This window comes from Nymphalis io, chromosome 10 (genome assembly GCF_905147045.1).
Source record: "Nymphalis io chromosome 10, ilAglIoxx1.1, whole genome shotgun sequence".
Lineage (NCBI taxonomy): Eukaryota > Metazoa > Arthropoda > Insecta > Lepidoptera > Nymphalidae > Nymphalis > Nymphalis io.
In genome coordinates, this window is record NC_065897.1 from 11,611,336 (window position 1) to 11,632,831 (window position 21,496).

General features: G+C 34.9%; 1 protein-coding gene across 1 annotated transcript in view; it reads left to right on the forward strand.

The window, feature by feature from the left end:
• LOC126771161 (uncharacterized) overlaps window positions 1–21,496 on the forward strand; it is a 73,791-nt gene that overhangs the window by 20,154 nt on the left and 32,141 nt on the right. The window lies entirely within an intron of this gene.

Consider the following 21,496-nt stretch of genomic DNA (forward strand, 5'->3'; position numbering starts at 1 on the left):
AATATATACATATGTATATGAATCAAATTCACGGTAATCGGTGAAATTTAGTCGAGGTGTATTAATTTCAAATACTCACAAAAAATGTTGTTCATTTTTATAAATAATGTGAACTGCGGATTACTTCACATATTTTTAATTAAAATTACTTCGTAACCATAGAATTGGACTAAAATACTTTTAATAGTTTCGCGTAATATCCGGTTTCATAAAATCAACTATTGAAATAATTTCGAGGAATGAATTCATATATACAATTTAACTTCTATCCATTAGCAATATTAGTTTCAGTACATATTAACGTTAAATTGGAAAACAGATTATTTAATAAATAAATCAGTTTACATTAGTAACAATATTTCTTCATTCGTTTGACTAGTGTATTGTATAGCTTATTTAACAGTCACAACAAGCACATGAAAACGTAGAGGTATATTTGTAAGCACAGGATGCATCTTCGCCTAAGATATACATGTTCTTACCACTAGGCCACCCCCGGTCAGAATAATAACTAAATCATAAACAAAACCATATTATTAAAAGCACGTATGTTGTTGACTTCACAGTATTATAGCAGTCACGTTTTTCTAAAGAATATAATTCTCATTTTAACGACGGAAAATTACCGTGCAATATAGTATTATATATTTGGTATATAGTATAATAATTTTCAAATTGGCCGTATAATGATGCTCTAAGGTATCTAAAAAGATATATCAATGATATAACCTTGTGATATAAGATGTATTGTGCCGTCTTTATCAATTTTATTTAACGATGTAAAAAATGTTATGAGTTATTATCATTACACAAAAAAATACATTTACACAAAAAAATGTTAATTTTTTTTTTCGAACTCGAATTTTATATTTACTATTTTTTGACATAGTCACATAAATTTATGTTATTTTTCATTAAAGAAATTTTTGTATATTTTCTAGATTGTGCAAATAGTGCTCTTCTGTAGAACCAATGTCGATTCGTTACCCCAAATTATGGTTCCATAAGAATTTACTAAAACAAAAAGTAACAGGAATATCTTAGATATAATAAGTCTTAATTTTTTAACGGAAGCTCACGGTACTCACCAATCTGTATCAAAAGTAAAACAAGAAATTCAGTTGATTCACTGAGAAAAGAACAAGAATAAAAAAGCACAAACTCGAAACTCACGGTGAAAACGGTCGTGAAATGTCAATTTCAATATTCAAAATAGTCAATCACTTATAAGTGTGAACATTTCACGAGTGAGTAATGAAGTTGAAATTCTTACAAAATGTGCTAAATTAATAACTTTTGTTTTTTTTTTGACACTTTACAGATTAAAATACTGGCTCATACTTATAGTCATTTCAACAGTTTTTATCTTTGTTATTGTGTCTAGTAGGATATCAAATCACATTTTTAATATAAATATTGGTCTTTCCCCCGTATTAAATATCAACGACCCCGGAACTGGTATAATTGAAAAAAAAAACAATTAAAGATTTTTATTAGAAATATTATCCACAATATCAAGCTTATATAATTGGTATATAATTTAACACCATATCTATTTTTCACCACCAACATGTCTTAATATTCACCTATAGGCAGAAACGGTTCTGGCTACAGGTGGACGGCCACCCGTGCACATTTTTAAATTTATTTTAATTGGCACGAAGAAATATGTTTACCTCCGTAATTCCGTAATCCGTAACAGCCTGTGAATGTCCCACTGCTGGGCTAAAGGCCTCCTCTCCTCTTTTTGAGGAGAAGGTTTGGAGCTTATTCCACCACGCTGCTCCAATGCGGGTTGGTAGAATTCACATGTGGCAGAATTTCAGTGAATTTAGACACATGCAGGTTTCCTCACGATGTTTTCCTTCACCGTAAAGCACGAGATGAATTATAATCACAAATTAAGCACATGAAAATTCAGTGGTGCTTGCCCGGGTTTGAACCCACGATCATCGGTTAAGATTCACGCGTTCTTACCACTGGGCCATCTCGGCTTTTACCTATTTTTCAGATATTTTTGCGAATTAAATAATTTAAAGCTTATAAACAAATAACACTAATAGAGAAGGCATAATCAAACAAGCGCACAAGGCTCAAAAAATACATTATCACTGCATACTTCGCTTTAGTTTTAATATTTTTATTACTATAATCATTTTATATCTCATTTTGCTGGTCATTTTATTTTAGTAATATTTTTTCATATATATACTGCCTCGTTGGTCTAGTGGCTTGATGTAAGGCTGCAGACCCGGAGGTCCTGCGTTCAATTCCCAGGTCGGGCCAATAAAAAGTTATTGGGCTTCTTCTGTCAAAATTCTCAGTAGCCTCCCGGAGTCTGGATGTTGGAAGTGTGTACACTCCCGTGCCTCGGAAAGCACCTAAAGCCATTGGTCCTGCCCTGAACTATTTTCGGTCGGGTCGGATTGCCATCCTATCGGATTTTGATTTTGAACCTGTGTTTGCGCACACGCTTGTGAACTATAATACATATATATTTATTATATTTTTTTTATAGAATAGGAAGGCGGACGAGCATATGAGCCACCTTATGGTAAGTGGTCACCAAACGCCCTTAGACATTGGTATTGTAAGAAATGTCAACTATCGCTTACATAGCCAATGCACCATCAACCTTGGGAACTAAGATTTTATGTCCCTTGTGCCTGTAATTACACTGGCTCACTCACCCTTCAAACCGGAAAACAACAATCACAAGTACTGCTGTTTTGCGGTAGAATATCTGATGAGTGGGTGGTACCTACCCAGACGAGCTTGCACAAAGCCCTACCACCAGTAATATCCTGCGCAATTGACTAATCTCTCTTGAGATTGGCCGCCGTGGCTGAAATCGGACATTATTATATATATAATTCAATTGCACGTGCATAGGAGAGGAATGCTAGTATAGCTTTATAAGTGACGTGATAATAATATTATTATTCAGCACGCATACGACATCAGACGATCTTCAATCTCCGTCCAATACTCAATAATAGTACGTGTTTCAGTAGCTTAAACACCTGAATTATTACGTAAAATAGAAAATTTAAACTTTATATTACATTCCTTATTATGTATAGTAAAAATATTAACATAAATAATTTCGAAAATATTATTTAATTAGCGCAGCTACTATTTCGTACACTAAAATAATCACATCAAATCGAAATATACTTTACTGTCTTTTTACAAGATTATATTAAATGTAAATCTATATGCTCGATATGTAGAGTCAACCGAGAAAAAAATTTAATGAGTTGGTTTTCTTATCCATAAAACTATTAGAATTCAGAGGATTTTTATAAATAATCGAAGTGAAATTAACAGACAAGCAAAGCAAAAAAAGTAAAGCACGGGTAGCATACAAAATTGTTACAATATTTTATATGATGTTGCCCGGGTAAATCTAATTAAAAAATTAAATATGTATGTATAGCTACATTATATTTTTAAGGGTTGTGTTTGATCAAAAACATAATAGAATAATATTTACTCGATAGAAAATAATGGCGTTGTTAAAACGAGAGGACGATGAAAAAAAATTACAGCGCTTTGTATTAATTTACATATTATAATTAAAATAACTAAACCGTATTCTTCAGAATAATTTGTTAAATATGTGCAACAAAAAAAAATTCAATATTATCGGTCATTGTAGATAGAAAAAGCATAGAAATGAGATCTTACCAAGAGCACGTATAGGAAGGGTCTCTTAAATCTAATTCTATTAAATATCATTATAGAGATCCTAAAAGTCTCTATAGAAACTAAGTTTATGTTGTACTCTCTAACAAGATTATTAATTAAATTATTAATTAAATGATTGACAATAAGAATAATGTGTCGAACATTAAACAATTGAATATCATTTTATGAAAAACAGCTAATAATCGTATCCATTAAACAAACATTGAAATATAAAAAAATATATATTCAGTCGCTTTGTTAGAAACTACGGTGCCAAAAAAAACTTATAAGACACCGTTTGCGAGGTGGATTAATTTACGGGACAAAGTTATTTCGATTATTTTCCGTGAATAAGTATTGCGATTTCTCAATTTAGATCACTACTTCCAGATATATATACAGAAATGACTGTACAAAATAAGTGTAAGTTGTACTTATAAAACCAGTGTACCGTTGTTTATTGGTATTCATTACCGTAACAGCCTGTGAATGTCCCACTGCTGGGCTAAAGGCCTCCTCTCCTCTTTTTGAGGAGAAGGTTTGGAGCTTATTCCACCACGCTGCTCCAATGCGGTTTGGTGGAATATACATGTGGCAGCATTTCAGTGAAATTAGACACATGCAGGATTCCACACGATGTTTTCCTTCACCGCAAAACACGAGATAAATAATAATCACAAGTTAAGCACATGAAAATTCAATGGTGCTTGCCCGAGTTTGAACCCACGAACATCGGTTAAGATTAACGCGTTCTTACTACTGGGTCATCTCGGCTCTTTATCTCGGGTATTTATTAGGAACACATAATATTTACGCTAATATAAATGCAATTCTCAAAACACCCTTTTGATATATGTATATCCTATTATTTATTTATTTATTTATTGACACTTTATTGCACCCAAATTTAAAACTAAAAATTACAATTTTTAAACAAACAAAACAAAGGTGAGGTGCAACAGGCGGCCTTATCGCTAAGCAGCGATCTCTTCCAGGCAACCTTTGAGCAGAGGATCATAATATTTATAAATGGGAAGGGTACAAGCCAGTTTACCTATATACTACATACACTACTACATACATAATACATACATACATATATATACTACACTACTATTATATATAATATAAATATATATATATATACTATAATAAATACATACATAAATAAATACATAATATATATTTATATATATATAATAAAAATAGGAGATATAACAAAACAAAAAATTAACAACGACAACGACTGCTTAGTATTAATAATGCGACAAGTAAAAGTCCTTAACCATACTTTTAAAAACGGCCAATGACTGTGCGCGCCTTGTAGCTAAGGATAATGAGTTCCAAAGTCGAGAAGCTTCAACTGTGAAGGACTTAGAATAGTAGGAAGAAGAGTGAGAAGGAATGGAGAGAATTAAATTTTCATTCGAGCGAAGAGCGCGCTTATGAGTCTCCCTTAGGAGAGTGAAACGCTCTTTAAGATAGAAGGGTGTCGCTGGATTAAAAAGAATAGAATAGAGAAGAGATAAAATGTGAGTATTCCTGTGAAGGCGAATAGGGAGCCACTTGAGTTTTTGGCGAAATTCGGAAACATGATCATATTTGCGCAAACCAAATATGAACCGTATACATAGGTTTTGTAATCGCTCAAGTTTGTTTAATTGCTCCTCACTTAAGTTAGTGTAACAAGTGTCAGCATAGTCAAGAATCGGTAGAAGGAGAGATTGTGCTAGCGTAACTTTAGTTGGAATGGGTAGAAAGTTTTTCAATCTTCTCAGTGAGCCAATGGAAAAGAATATTTTTTTACTAACCTCATTTATTTGAGGTGTCCAAGAAAGGTGCCTATCAAAGATAACGCCGAGATTTTTTGCTGTTTCACAGATTGGTATGCAGACGCCATCAAAAAGGACGGGTGGTAATTGTTTCCACTCAATCCGTGAAATAAGTCTCGGGCTACCAATGATAATAACCTTTGTTTTAGTGGGATTAACTCTCAGACCATAAGATTTACTCCATTGACTTATGTGCATCAAATCTTCGTTTATTAAATCAATGGTGTCCGAGAGCCCGCTAAATTGAGTTTGTGAATATATTTGGAGATCATCTGCGTACAAGAGGTAGAGAGAAGAAATGTGATTAGTGATAGAGGAAATGAATATAGAAAATAATAAAGGAGACAACACGCCACCTTGCGGGACGCCAGCGCTTAGCATACACCAGTCTGAGTTACGACCATTAGTTTATACGCGCTGCCGACGCCCTCGCAAGTAACACTGAAACCAATCAGTCACCTTAGGAGATATGTTAAGAGAACGTAGTATAGCTATTAAAATGTCAAAATCTACAGTGCTAAATGCATTACTGAAATCCAGCAGTGCTAACACTGTAATCAGTTGGTTGTCCATACCAAGTCTGATGTCGTCCGTTATTTGAACGAGGGCAGTAGCCGTACTATGACCACAACGGAAACCGGATTGGAAAGGATTCATAAGGTTATTTTTGGATAGAAAGGGAGTCATTTGTTGATATATAAGACGCTCAAATACTTTTGACTAGAAAGGAAGGATCGATATTGGACGAAATTCGGAGTAACTATTCGGATTGGGCTTTTTAGGTACAGGGATTATTTGAGCATCTTTCCAGATCGTAGGAAATGTACAGGATTCTATCGACAAGTTGTAGATAGATGTGATGATAGGAGCTACAAGGTCAATAATGGGAATAATCATTTTACGGCTAATGCAATCCGAACCCACGGCATCAGAGTTGATGTCTAAAATGTTCTTCTTAACATCACATACAGTAAACTGACTAAAAGAGAAAGAAGGAATATTGGGAGTAGAAGACGCTGAAATATTTCTAATAGTGCTTGTTTTCGTCGCACCATCTATGGTATCAGAACACGAGAAATGCTTGTTAAGATGATTTGATGATGATGATGATCCTATTATCTATATTAGTCGAGTCTATGTGTGCCTCTACAGATCCCACAATGGTGACTTGGAGACAAGCCGATTATTCGACCATCTTAGTCGGGTGGCAGATGCTGCGCAAGAGCAGTTTCCTAACGCGGAATTGGTGTTTTTGGGGGATTTTAATGCTCACCATGAATCATGGTTGAAATCCCTCAAAACTGACCATGCTGGAAGAACTGCTCATGCTTTTGCTCTCACACACGACTTGACCCAACTGGTTGATCAGCCCACCAGGATCCCGGACATTGATGGGCAAGCGCCTTCTCTACTGGATCTTCTGCTGACTTCTCACCCGGTGGAATATCAGGTTGTGGTTCAGGCTCCACTTGGTTCTTCGGATCACGGCCTTATATCTACCAAAGTGCCACAGGCCAAGCTGCCGCCATCAGCGGTATGCAAACGTCGCGTTTGGCACTATAAGTCGGCAGATTGGGACGGTATGCGCGATTACTATGCGTCAGTCCCTTGGAAGGAACGTTGCTTCAGTGGGAATGACCCGACAGCTAGTGCCGCTGCTGTTGCTGATGAGATCATGTTAGGAATGGAATACTACATTCCTAGCTCAGATCTCATCAATAGGGGTACGCGTAACCGTTGGTTCACTCGTGAATGTGCCGATGCTGTATCATCTAAGCAGGCGGCATATCGCAAGTGGATCAACGGCTGCATTAGCGGGGCATCTAACATTGACTCACTGAAAGCAAACTATAATAAAAATTCCAAGTCCTGTAGAAAGGCATACACGAGAGCGGATGCACAGCGCATTGTACAGATTGGTCATGACCTTGTTTCGCATCCTAGGGGCTCCCGTAGCTTCTGGCGTCTGACTAAGTCTGTGCAAAACAATTTCTGCCAACCTTCGCTGCCACCGCTCAGAAATCCGGACGGATCGCTAGCTCACAGTCCGCAAGAGCAAGCTGATCTCCTGGCTAAACTCTTTGCCGACCATTCCGTCATCGATGATTGTAGTGCACTGCCACCTACAATACCTGCATGTGGCCATACGATGCCTGACATTAAAATCAGGCAACGTGATGTGCGTGCGGAGCTGCAATCACTTGATGTACGGAAAGCTAGCGGCCCCGATGGAATACCAGCCATTGTGCTGAAGAAGTGCGCAGCGGAGCTGTCTCCTGTGTTAACGCGCCTGTTCCAACTTTCTCTCTCTTCGGGATGTGTGCCGGAGGCTTGGAGAAGAGCTAATGTGCAAGCGGTTCCCAAAAAAGGGGATCGGTCTGACCCGGCAAATTATCGGCCAATAGCTATCACCTCAGTACTTTGTAAGGTGATGGAACGGATTTTAAACAACCAACTGATCCATTACCTAGAAGATCACTGTCTAATTAATGATCGTCAGTACGGGGTTCGACCAAAACGGTCCACAGGTGATCTTCTAGCGTACGTAACGCACCTCTGGGGTGAAGCTATCGACAAGCATGGAGAATCGTTGGCTGTCAGCCTCGATATCTCCAAGGCTTTCGACAGGGTCTGGCACAGAAGTCTTCTCTCCAAGCTACCGGCATATGGTCTGCCTGCTCAGCTATGCACCTGGATTGCCAGCTTCCTACACAAGCGTAGCCTTCGTGTTTTAGTAGATGGTTGCGCTTCACAATTCTATGTAGTGAATGCTGGGGTCCCCCAGGGATCTGTGCTATCTCCCACACTCTTTCTTTTGCATATCAATGATATGCTCTCTCTTGGGAACATACATTGCTATGCAGATGACAGTACAGTGCATGGTGGATACCACGGACGCGCAGTGGCTGAGCGGGCGGAAACTGAGGAGAGGCGGGAGAATCTTGTCATTGAACTCGATAGAACATTAGAGCTCATCGCCAAATGGGGTTCTGATAATCTTGTTGAGTTTAATGCCAAGAAAACACAGGTGTGCGCTCTCACAGCGAAAAAGTCACCATTTTACCCTCATCCCTCCCTCTGTGGCACACCGCTGATGATACAAAGCAAAATCGCCATGCTGGGGATGGACGTTCGCTGCGACCTTAGTCCAAGGGATTACATCGAGGCTATTATAAAAACAGCTTCACGAAAACTCGGAGTTCTGAACAAGGTGCGGCGTTTTTTCACGCCACAACAACTGTGCCTGTTATACAAAACACAGGTACGGTCTTGCGTTGAATATTGCTCGCACCTTTGGGATGGCTCCGCTAAGTACCTAATGGAGGCCTTGGACCGTTTGCAGCGACGTGCAGTACGCATTATTGGCGACGTAAAGGTCACAAACACCCTTGAACCTTTACAATTGCGTCGCGAGATAGCAGCACTGAGCGCTTTCTATCGTCTGTATCACGGCGAGTGCTCTGAGGAATTATTCTCTCTAATTCCTGCTTCCCCCTTCCTTCTTAAGTCCACGCGAGCTGGTTCTCGATGTCACCGCCTAACTGTGACATCAATTCCATCGCGCACAAAGAAATTTGGCAACTCCTTTCTTTGCCGCACTACCAAAGAATGGAATTCCTTACCAGCTCACGTGTTCCCCTCCTCTTACAACCCGGGTTCCTTCAAACGAGGCGTGAAGAGGCATCTTGCGGGCCGGCATGGCGGGGACGGCTAGTACAGAACATTCTTCCCGACTGTACTGGCCGTCGTCGCGTTTGGACTCTACTACCACTTACCATCAGGTGGAGTGGAGTCATTTGCCATCCCGGGGCATATAAAAAAAAAAAAAAAAAAATATACATGGTTATATACAAAAAATCTCAATAGCTATATGTATGTCTTTGTACCTCCGATTTGTTATACAATTTCACACAGTAAATTCGAAGCGTTTCATCAAAAATCATGAAGAACTTCGGTTCATTTAGTAGTTACGAGTACATATTAATTGTTTCAGCTTCGAATCCGGCGAGACTATTTATTATAGCAATGAATAAACATTTCAACGTTATCGTTATTTTCTAGCATCTTTATGTTAAAACTTACCAATAATATTACCATTGAAATAACATTTTGGTATATTATACTTAAAATATTTTATTTACTTAATAACAAATTATATAGACAGCTTATATTTCACCAAAAACACCTTCGAAAATATTATATACATGGATTATCACATAAAAACCGTTTCATCAAACCTATTTTTATAATGACCGTATCACATAGAACATATAGATTTTATTTCTTATTATAGTATCGCCAAAATTAGGCTAAGCATATTATAGTACAGTAATCGAACATTTAAAAATAGAAATCCGGAAATTTTAATGAACAACGCTTCTCGCTTAAAGTTGCCGTGTATATAGATCCAACTTGATCGTTTCTCAATTTTTATTTGGATTAAATATAAGATGTTTTTTTATTATTAAAATTACCCTCTTCGTCGCGAGAAGAAAGAATTAAAATCGCATTAGGAAATCCCGTTTCCTCCTAACTTTTCCAGTCTGTGCGCAGCGTCTCGGTGTATCGGAATAAATGGCCTCAACTTACTTTATTTATATAGTCCTGTTGAATATTTATGCTTTTTCCTAATTGAGGATTCAGCCTTTTTAAATTCGAATTCGAAATTCGAAAGTTTTTAAAATGCGCCAGGATGATGTCATCAGTGCGAAAACAATAATTAATAAAACATTAGGTCTGCATATATTTCATTATATAATGAAAAACATCCTTAAGTTTTTTCATACAGCATTATCGGTACGATATATTTATACGAGTATATTTAGTTTTTATTACATTTTAACTTTGTGTTGTTTAATTAAAACGAAATATTTTAAATTAATGAAAAATAAATTAATTAATTTTCAATTTTAGGGAATCCCATTGTTTGCATGTATCATGTCTGACATGTATAGTTTTTCGTTATTCAATCCTTTAGTTGATTTTAATTTTTATATATATTATTATATTATATTCTAATTTTCGTGTATTATGTATTTTCTTATTATATTTCTATATCATTTGGTTTTGTATCCAGTATAATATGTAGACTTGTTTGAATAAGTAAATACTAATAATAATGTTTATTTTTGAATATATTCATTTAACATAAACATTTAATATAATTTAATAAAAAAGTCGGATTTTTGACATTACCATAGCAACTCTATAAGCACACCGGCGCACTTATATTTACAGCGTTATCACACAACATGTACTAAATTTTGTCACACAAAGTTCGTTCCGCGTTCTCCATCTGCCTTTTGTTTTTATAATCTGTGATCTGGTCCAGCGGTTTGGTTAACGACATTCTGTTCTAGCCTCTTACCAAAATGATTTTTGTAAGAGAAAAAATATTTTTTTTTGCATAATTTTGTACTTTTTGCTATTGACGAATTTACTTATTTAGCATTATTGTACATCATCTAATACATATATGAAAGAATAGCAAAAAACAGCACGAAAAAAATTACAATAAATGGCGAGTATGACATTACACGGTTGACAGTTAGAACTTTGATCGATGTACAACTGATGGAATGCGAGTATATGTATGTTTAAGTGAAATAATTTTTCGCTGCCAATATTTTATTACTACATTATTATTACATTATACGCAATACTCTTCTTTGTATTTAATTATATGAATTAATTCATTAAAAAAAATATTTTCAATTACTCATCTCCAATGATATTGAATAGCTACATTGAACTTTTGTGATTAAGTTAAATTATAACAATAGAAATAAAATTGAAATAGTCGATGAAATTTTTTTTCAGCGAATGCTATGATATTTTAAGTTATGTATTTATTTTATATTTATTAATTGTAAAATCGACTGTTTATAGTATACTATAGTCTGTGGGACGGAAATTGATTTGCCCTATGATTTATAATTTTATTGATCATCACAGCAGAAGACTGTAAAAAAAAGCGAGCGATGACAATTTTTCGAATCTTCTGTATCAGATATTTGACATTGACAATTACCACCGACACAGATAAAATATATCAACTAAATATTTAAAAATGTAGATAGTTAGAAAGTATTTATAAGTTACAGTTACGATAGTGTGTCTTTGTAATCATCAGGTCTGTCAATCGAGATCAAACTATTACCAAACCAACCACCAACTGACCAACTTTCCTTTTACCAACCGTAAAAATAAAAATGTTTCAAATAAAGTGCAAAAAAGAAAAACTATTTTTTTCTTAACTTGTAGGTAACCGAAATTCTTCTGGTGTTAGGGCTTTGTGCAAGCTCGTCTGGGTAGGTACCACCCACTCATCAGATATTCTACCGCAAAACAGCAATACTTGATATTGTTGTGTTCCGGTTTGAAGGGTGAGTGAGCCAGTGTAATTACAGGCACAAGGGACATAAAATCTTAGTTCCCAAGGTTGGTGGCGCATTGGATATGTAAGCGATGGTTGACATTTCTTACAATGCCAATGTCTAAGAGCGTTGGTGACCACTTACCATTAGGTGGCCCATATGCTCGTCCGCCTTCCTATTCTATAAAAAAAAAAAAAGAAATAACTCGCCACTAGCTACCGAAGTTGAAGATAAAAATCAATATTTATTTAAAAAGGAAGGCGCACGGCAAGATGAGCGGTCACATGATGGTAAATGGTCACCATCTCCCGAAGACATTGGTGCTGGAAGAAATATTAACGATTTCTTAAAACGTCGATGCGATGATACAACTAACTAAGATGTAATGTCCCTTTGTCCTGTACACTGGCTCACTAACTCTTAAACCCAGAGCAGAACAATATTAGGTTATGTTTGGCGGTTGAATATGCGATGAATGGGAGCTACCCGGATATTCTTGCACAGAGCTCTACTAAAAATGAATATTTTAATTTTTCTTAACATGTTCTTACTAAAATTAACCTTAACAAAAATAAAGGCGTGCCTGTTTGTCAATAATAATAAAATAAGCGCCTAGTTTCTACCGCAGTCGGAATAGACAGTATCCACGCTAACCGCTCATTTATTGACATGCTCGCTCATAGCATGTGAATACTTCTTTTACCGAAAATTTTGAACCTAATTCCTTATTATTCTAATTTTTAGATAATGCATCAACTTAAACCTCTACAAACATAGCAATAGATGTATTGAATGACATTCTCTAAGGACTATTTAGGGGAACTCGTTTATTTCTTGATATAATAATGTCCATTATATTCGAGTAGAGTGAGTGAGAGGTAGAGTACTTAAATGTATACATACACACAAGTAAATGGGACGAAGAAGGTTGACATTTAAAAAGGGATATTAGTTGCGAAAACTTTGTCTAGGTCACATTCACAAAGATAGATAGATAGATAGATAGGAAGATAGAATGTTCACTATCTCGAATTTTGGCTACCTGAGTTGGCACGAACGCGTAAGTCTGTATGTCTGTTTCTGTCTGAACGCGTTATCTCAAAAACTACCGAACGGGTTTTTATTGAACTTTCACCAATGAAGAAGTGATTCATGAGTAACTTTTAATTGGATAATTGATTAAAATTTTTGAAAATGTCGGAAAAAAAGTGGCCAAGTTTACTGGCGTACGCCGCGTAAACCATTACAGTTATATGTACTACGATATTAACGTTTTATGTAGCCCCCTTAAGAACAGGTAGCTAGTATAATAAATAATAATAGTCCTCCAGACCGAATTCGGCCACGGCAGCCTATCTCAAGAGAAATTAGCCAACTACGCATGAGATATTATAGTGCACAAGTGTGTGCGCAAACACAGGTGCACTCTCTATTCCCTATCTCTCGAAATCGGATGGGACAACAATCTGACACGATCGGAAAAAATTCAGGCGCAGGACCAACGTCTTTACTTGCTTTCCGAGGCACGGGAGTGTACACACTTCCAACTTCCAGACTCCGGCCAACTATTGAGAATTTTCGACAGAAAAACTCAATAACTTTTTATTGGCCCGACCTGCAATTTGAATCCAGGTCTGCCGCCTTATATCTAGCCACTAGACCAACGAGGCAGTCAGTATAATAAATATAAAAATATATTATTCACATTCTTTATAAGATTACTTTACTATTGTATAATTGTATATTTTTTTCATAACAGTACATATATGCAGCTCAAGGTGCAGAGATCTAATTTATGTAGTTAGTTTAGAAAGCTTACCATTTCGTTAGCAATGCTGGTGTACCAGTTTAAGGAAGTGTGGCATATTTAACTATTTATTTATTTAGGACACCAAAAGATTAAAGTCATAAATCTTCCATATAAAATATTGTTAATATTAAACAGTTAATTGCAAACACACTGAGATACTGGTAACCTCAGATTTCAATAACAATCAGAGAAGAGAAATAAAGTCAAGAGATTACAACCATTTGAAATAAATTCGAGATAATCTCGAGCAGCAAGCTTATTTTACGACTCAAGCGTAAACTTAATTAAAATTAACATAAATAAATAACAATAAAGTAAAAAACTAAAACTAGTTTAAAAAACTAAACTTAGTTTTTTTTTAAACTAAAATAAGAAAAATAGTAAATTAAGAGCGCGCCTATAGCCAATTTTTTTTTAAAATTCCCTAAGAGTCAAGAAATCTGACAAAAACCAAAAAATCATTATTGAAATTAATCGCGAGTAAAACCGCTGGGCAGGGCATGATTATTATACAATCTCACGGAACGATCTCCGCCCGTATCTAACCAGCTTATCCAAAGCAAATAATCCTTGTCGAACATCTTTCAATTTTTTTATGCATTAAGTGAAGCATATATTTAAATCTTCCGAACCAAATTAAAATATTAAAATGGAATTTTTATTTACGATGACCAATAAAAAAACTATTATTATTTGTTTTGGTTCGAAAAAACATTTTAATCGGTTAATGGAAAAAACATTTTTAACTCGGCATCTTTGGAAGATATATATCAACAATACTAAAATAGGTAGGCGGACGAGCAAATGGGCCACCTGAAGGCGAGCGGGTCCTACCGCCCATAGGGACACCGTACGAAAGCGCCGTAGAAAATATTAACCATTCCTAGCATCGCCAATGCGCCACCAACCGTGTGAACTAAGATGTTACGTCCTGAAGTTCCACTGTCTCACTCACCATTACAATCAGAACACAACAATACTAAATATTGCTTTTTGGCGGTAGAATATGTGATGAGTGGTTTGTAAGGTTATGTACTTACATATATATTAATCAGCCAAAAAATATATAATAATAGTGAAAGTTTTATTTAATACCTATATTATTGCACCGAGCCGAGATGGCCCTGTGGTAAGAACGCGTGAATCTTAACCGATGATCGTGGGTTCAAACCCGGGCAAGCACCACTGAATTTTCATGTGCTTAATTTGTGATTATAATTCATCTCGTGCTTTACGGTGAAGGAAAACATCGTGAGGAAACCTGCATGTGTCTAATTTCACTGAAATTCTGCCACATGTGAATTCTACCAACCCGCATTGGAGCAGCGTGGTGGAATAAGCTCCAAACCTTCTCCTCAAAAAGAGGAGAGGAGGCCTTTAGCCCAGCAGTGGGACATTCACAGGCTGTTACGGATTATTGCACCTAGAAAAAACAATACAAACAATATTAAGACTACTACTTAGTACAACCCCGTTCTAGGCAATTATTGTCGATTGTACAACTAGGCTATGTAGGTCTTTTTGACGATCTCGGATTTTCTTTTTTTTCCTGTTTTAATGTAGAGCGTTTATCAGTTTTACTACGCACTAACCTATTAAAAAATTATGTTAATAAAACTGAAGTTCTACCTATTAGAATTACTATAAATAGCTTTATTACTTCTAATATTCCTATTAAGAAACAAATAGCAAGTCGTTACAGTAAATATTCACAACAATATTGTAGATAGTGTATTCCGCATAGCAGCCATGTCTCCATACTTTTCACATTACATATGCATAGAGTAGAGATTGAAACGAGTGGGGTAGTTGCGCCGTCATCGGTATTCAAAGCCGACTCCACCCAGTTTAACCGCAACCTGTCTTCAGCCCTGATTGTACACAAACAATGTATAACAAAAATGAATGTCATTTTCTGAATTAAATTTGTTTTGGACCGATTCCACGAAATATTACTTGTTCAATTCTATTCATTACACGAACGCTGCTTTCGTATTTTACTGTAGTATTTTGAAAGTTATTTTGTAAACGTTTATTGAAAATTTATTTAAAATTAAATAAAATCTAAGAATGTTAATAACTCTTAAAGTAATTAACAGGAAAAGTCAATTATTATATTGAGCTAAAACAAAAATCCAAAAGTGCTTCAAAACAAAAAAAAATATTATATATATATAATTATATAGTAACTATTACTTTAACAATCGAGATTCGAAAACTCTTGTTAAATTGAAAATAACAATACTAAATCTAAGAGTATTTTTAATACGTATATTTATTTACGAAGTTATTTGTACTGTGTGACTGTACGTTTCATATTTAACAATATATAAGCGCGGTGACATGAGCCGCGGACTCTATTAGAGTTCGGATTTGTGACTCAGCATTTGCTGCAGTTAATATTCCAGATGTTTAATACCAGTTTGCTGTTTGAGTTTTTATCTCTTAATACATTCTCTTGTGACGCATTATTATCTCCGACGTAAGAGGAGTTTTGTTTAAACTTTAATATACTCGTATTTGATAATAACTAGCCGTACAAAATGTGCTTATATCTAACAGTATTGAATACCTTTAACGACATTTGCACGATATAAATGACATTTAGAAGAAATGTGTATTCTATAAACTATACGCTGGTGTCGTAGACCAGACCTAAAAGTGAAGTGTAAAAATCAATCAGTGCACATAACATAACTTAAGTTTCAAATAACTTTTCCTAAAGCAATACAAAGTGAATTATTTTTTCTAATGATTTTTAATTTTATTCAAAAATTATTGTTTACTCCCGAAGTACTCGAAATTCGGAGGAACCAAATGATGAACGAAATAACTATATTTCACTGTTCACAGTACTTTTGTAAATTTGATCAATTATGTAACATTGACATTACGTATACGTACTATTACAAAAAAACTTAGACAGCGTGATTCAGGAATTTCAAATAATGAATCAACGACATCTATTGACAAACAGTAACAAACATGTTTACTCTTAACAACCATCGTTGGGCTTTGTGGAAGCCCGTCTAGGTGGGTACCACCGACTTAAATATGTTGCCGCCACACAGCAATATTTATACGTAAGTACTGTACATCACGGACTGTACGAAGTCCGTCGAAAAGCTTGATTTATATAAGGGATATATCACTCACACCCTCATCACCATTTCTCTGGATCAATCAAACCTATTAACTTGAATTCCAAGTATCCACTTAGACTTTCAAGAAAATCAACTCACAAGAGGGTAAAGTACGAGTACGCATTAAGAAGCTAAGTGCGTCCAACTCCCTATAGAACTATACGTAATCATCTTTAAAACACAGTCCAAAAAAATGTTGTATATTATGTATTATCGTGTCGAATAGTAATGTTCTAACTAAGCGTATATTTAACAACTAGTTTTCATCCGCGGCTTCAACGACAAGCGCAAGTGTTAGGTAAAAAAAAAAGAGTATAGTTTAGCCATGAAAGCATAATAGACATACAAAGCTACTTACATTTATAATATTAGTATAAATGTAACCGAGGCACGAACGCACATGTCTACGAAGAAAAACGGTAAGAAAAAAAACTAGTGCTATCATATAGAGAGATTATTATTAACTATTTAAATATTATTATTTAAATAGTTAATACGCATAGTTTGTAAATTATAATCACCGATTCAACTTTGCAATTTAGACTAGTATTTTTGAGCAACTGGCGTAAGAGGTTTGAAAGAACTAATGAGAAAAAAGACATGAAGCGTGCGGCCATTTGTATTATAGTCTGCGAGGCAACATTGTAAAAGAAAAAATCGTAGTATATCCGCTAAACAAGTAACGATTGAACTATTTGCCAACTTAACTGTGGGTTTGAGCGTAAAATTATTTAGTTTTAACCAAATCTGTTGCAATAGATATATCCCTCTATCTCACCTCCTGGACTACACGAGTAAAATCGAGGATACAGTTTCTATAGTATTTTATAGTATTTTTATAGTAGTATTATTGAACTGAGTAATATAGACCCGTGGTGTTCTTAATTTCAATATAAAATATTATTTAATATATGCTTAATTTAAGATAGAAAATGTAATAATAATTATTTATTTCGACATTTCTGTATATATATCATTAATTTATCAAAATTATTTAAAACAATATATTTTCATTTCTTACTAATCATTGTATAAGCTAAATTATAGGTAAGGATAGTTACAAATAATATATATATATATATATATATTTAGGTAATTTTACCTGATGTAAATACATATTAAGCGTTTTGGAAGTTACACGATAACTTTAAAAGAAATATATTGAAATATATTCAAAATGTCTACAAAGAACGCTACAAAAGCATATTTCTAACTAATTTTTGCCAAAACTATGATAAAAGTAAGAAATAACTTTAACTTGTTCAACACAAAGTACATAGTATTATTTCTTATCGGAATATGTAACGTACAAAATGAGGAAAAAATTACACTGAGAGCTTAAGATAAAAAGAAATAGCAAAGGGCGCCTTTATCACTTAAGTAGTGGACTTTTCTCGAAAACTCCACGCAAAGTTGCTTTTTAGACATACTATGCAAATGCTATATTAAGAAATATCTAAAAATGAATATGTTATAACAAATATAAAATGAATTTGAACAATACACGCAATATATACAATATATTACACACATATATTAAATTATGAACGAAAACTCTAAAATATATGTTAAATACTTTTTCATTCGCTATAAAAACACTGACCCCATCACACGACACACTACAAAGCTGGTGATTGAAAGGTGGTCGCTCGGCGCCACAAACAACTCATACGAATGTCAAAACGATTAGGAAACATTGGTTTTAATCACTTAGTGATTCTCACACAGTTCTATCTTCAACTAGCGATCGACACCGACTCATAATAAGGTGAAATTAAGGCGTATGGACACTTTACAGATCCCTATCAATAAACGAACTAAATTGTAATGAGCTTGCAAAATAAAGTGCCCTTCATCAGTTGATCTCTCATCTTCGAATGATAAATAGATAAATACAAAACATAATTCATCTCTGGTACTTCCTTCTTCTGAGAGGCTGATCAACGTTAAATTAACTGATTTTACTTTGATCGCGATCGTGTCAGTGGATGAGGCAATTGTTAACCAATTAGCGTTCGGTATTAAGACAAATTAATAAATTAGAATGTGATCAACGTTTCAGAAAACGGATATTAGCGCAAAAGGTCGTATCTTACAATTAGGCTTAAACGTTAATTGCTTAAAAGTTTATTTGCGTTATTAAAATGTAAATAAATACTTCATTTTTATGCTCTAATTTAAAGTACACATAATGTTACATACGTCTTTTCATACTAAGAGTTGCGAATTTAATAATTGTGATACATGTTTTAGATACAAAGTGAAAACAATTGATAAACGTCCCCGTATTGAAAGAGAAATCAAATTGAAGTGTTCAATTTTTATTCTGTCAAACGTAATCGGCTGTCGTTGGGACAGTGTAACGTTGGCATCGGTCCATAAAACTTGTAAAAAAAAAGGCAAACAAATAAATGTCCACGGTCTGTTTTGTCAAATCTGTGCAGTACGTGCGCGTGGGGTACGGACCGAGCTGATTTTATAGCGCCATAAAATATCTTGAAACGCGCCCTTAAATCACAGCAGTACCTCGTATTTCATCGTTTTGGCTGTCAATATTTATTTTATATCATATTTTTGAGATCCTTCCGTATAAATCAAGTTCCGATTGATATACATTACAGTCACGTTCTTCTAGCAGCATGCTTAGTTGTTTCACCCCTCTCTTCGCTGTGTTGACAATGAGCAAAGTTACGAAACTTTTATAACTTCCTAAACTTTACAATGGAAATCTTAGTAAATTTTACTATTGATTTGTTACATAAACCTTACTTTTCTACTTTTCGAATATAATAGGGATATTATATTCAATTTACTTTATTTTTATAGCTAATAATCTAAAATGAATCTTAATTTTGTTATTATTCTAAATTTTAATCATGTTTTATTTTTACAAAATAAAAGTATAAACAAATCAGAAATCAAATCGATATATTTTACGATAATAAATGAACAAATAATCACACCTGTAGAATAAAGGCGATTCTGAAAATTATTTTTATGGTAAACTTTATATAAGAAAAACTAACATTTTAATAGCGGGCAGGGATTAAATAAGGGAAAACTGTTAAAATTAAACAGTTGTAAAGTTATGTTAAGTTATAATATAAAGTCTTTAATTTTCTATGTTGTCGTTTGAGACGGCGCCAAAATCGGTTAAGACTGAATCGACAAGCATTGTATCGAGATTCAAGATTTTCGCTGCAACAGACACTTGGGCACAAAGCCTAATTGTAGCTCAACCCGGATGAATACATAAAAGGTTTTTTTTTGTTTTAAAATAAATTTACAAAAACAAAAACGTGTGTATTGGTATTCGGTGAAGCAACAGGTTAACTATATGATGCTAATTCGCTTTATGAAAATTAAATTGAGTAAGTACTCGATTAGCATTTATTGCTTCATTGGCTCGTGGACAAATGATCTCGGCGCGAATGTATTCCACTTAAGATTGGTCATAAACAAAAAAGGGCATTGTCGCGACACGAGCTATTTGTTATAGTAAGTGATAAAGGGCATGATCGCTATTGTTCACAGTGGTATTAGGCTTTAATCCTGTCGCGAGTCGTTAGGTTGATTGTTGTGTCGCGCAGCAGATGGCCGCCCGGCGCTGTAATCCGACCCGGCACACGCTGTCCGCACTCACCCTCTCCTCCTCAATCCCCTCGCAGTTGTACACAGACCCGCACGCCTCCGCGCCCTCCTCGAATATAACCTTTGTGTTTGTTGCATCTGCAGGTAAATTGTGCGCCAAAATTGGGCCGTACGTTACCGAATACGTGCCTCTTTCATATGAATGCAACGGCTATGAATTATTCTTGAAAACGTATTGTTATCAGCGCAGCTTTCTCATGTAATTCGTTATTTATGAGAGTGAAGTAACCGTTTGTATTATTTTCATTTTATATGATTTGTCACGACATAAAGGTTAACGAGGTTTTACATTATATACAGATTAACTTTAGTTACTCTTAAAATTGAAATAAGGATGTTAATTGATTGAAGTATTCAAATCGAATTTGTAATTTTGCCATTACATTGAAGAAAAGCCATAGGACATATTGTAGGTTAATGATAATTTCATAATTAAAAAAATATATTTAAAAAAGTAACATAAAAAAAGATAATTTTTATTTTATTAAAAGGTTTTATATTTAAAATAAAACTGCCTGAAGTCAGTATCAGGCCCAAATAATGTACTTATCTAGCTTAAATAGCTTAGCGTCAGATAGCAATAAAAAAAAGAAGTAATGGACCGTACCGTAACAGCCTGTGAATGTCCCACTGCTGGGCTAAAGGCCTCCTCTCCTCTGAAGGTTTGGAGCTTATTCCACCACGCTGCTCCAATGCGGGTTAGTGGAATACACATGTGGCAGAATTTCAGTGAAATTAGACACATGCAGGCTTCCTCACGATGTTTTCCTTCATCGTAAAACATGAGATGAATTATGTTAGTAATGGACATGGCATTTAAAATTGTTAAATTTATTCGAAGAAATTCACTCAAACGTTGTCTCATTCAACTGCAGCTGGATGAAAACCAACCTGAATTATTACTACGTACCATTGTAAGATGGTTAAGCTGAAGTAAATTTCTGCAACGACTTCATGATTTATTGCCGAATATATATGTATATATTTCATCCG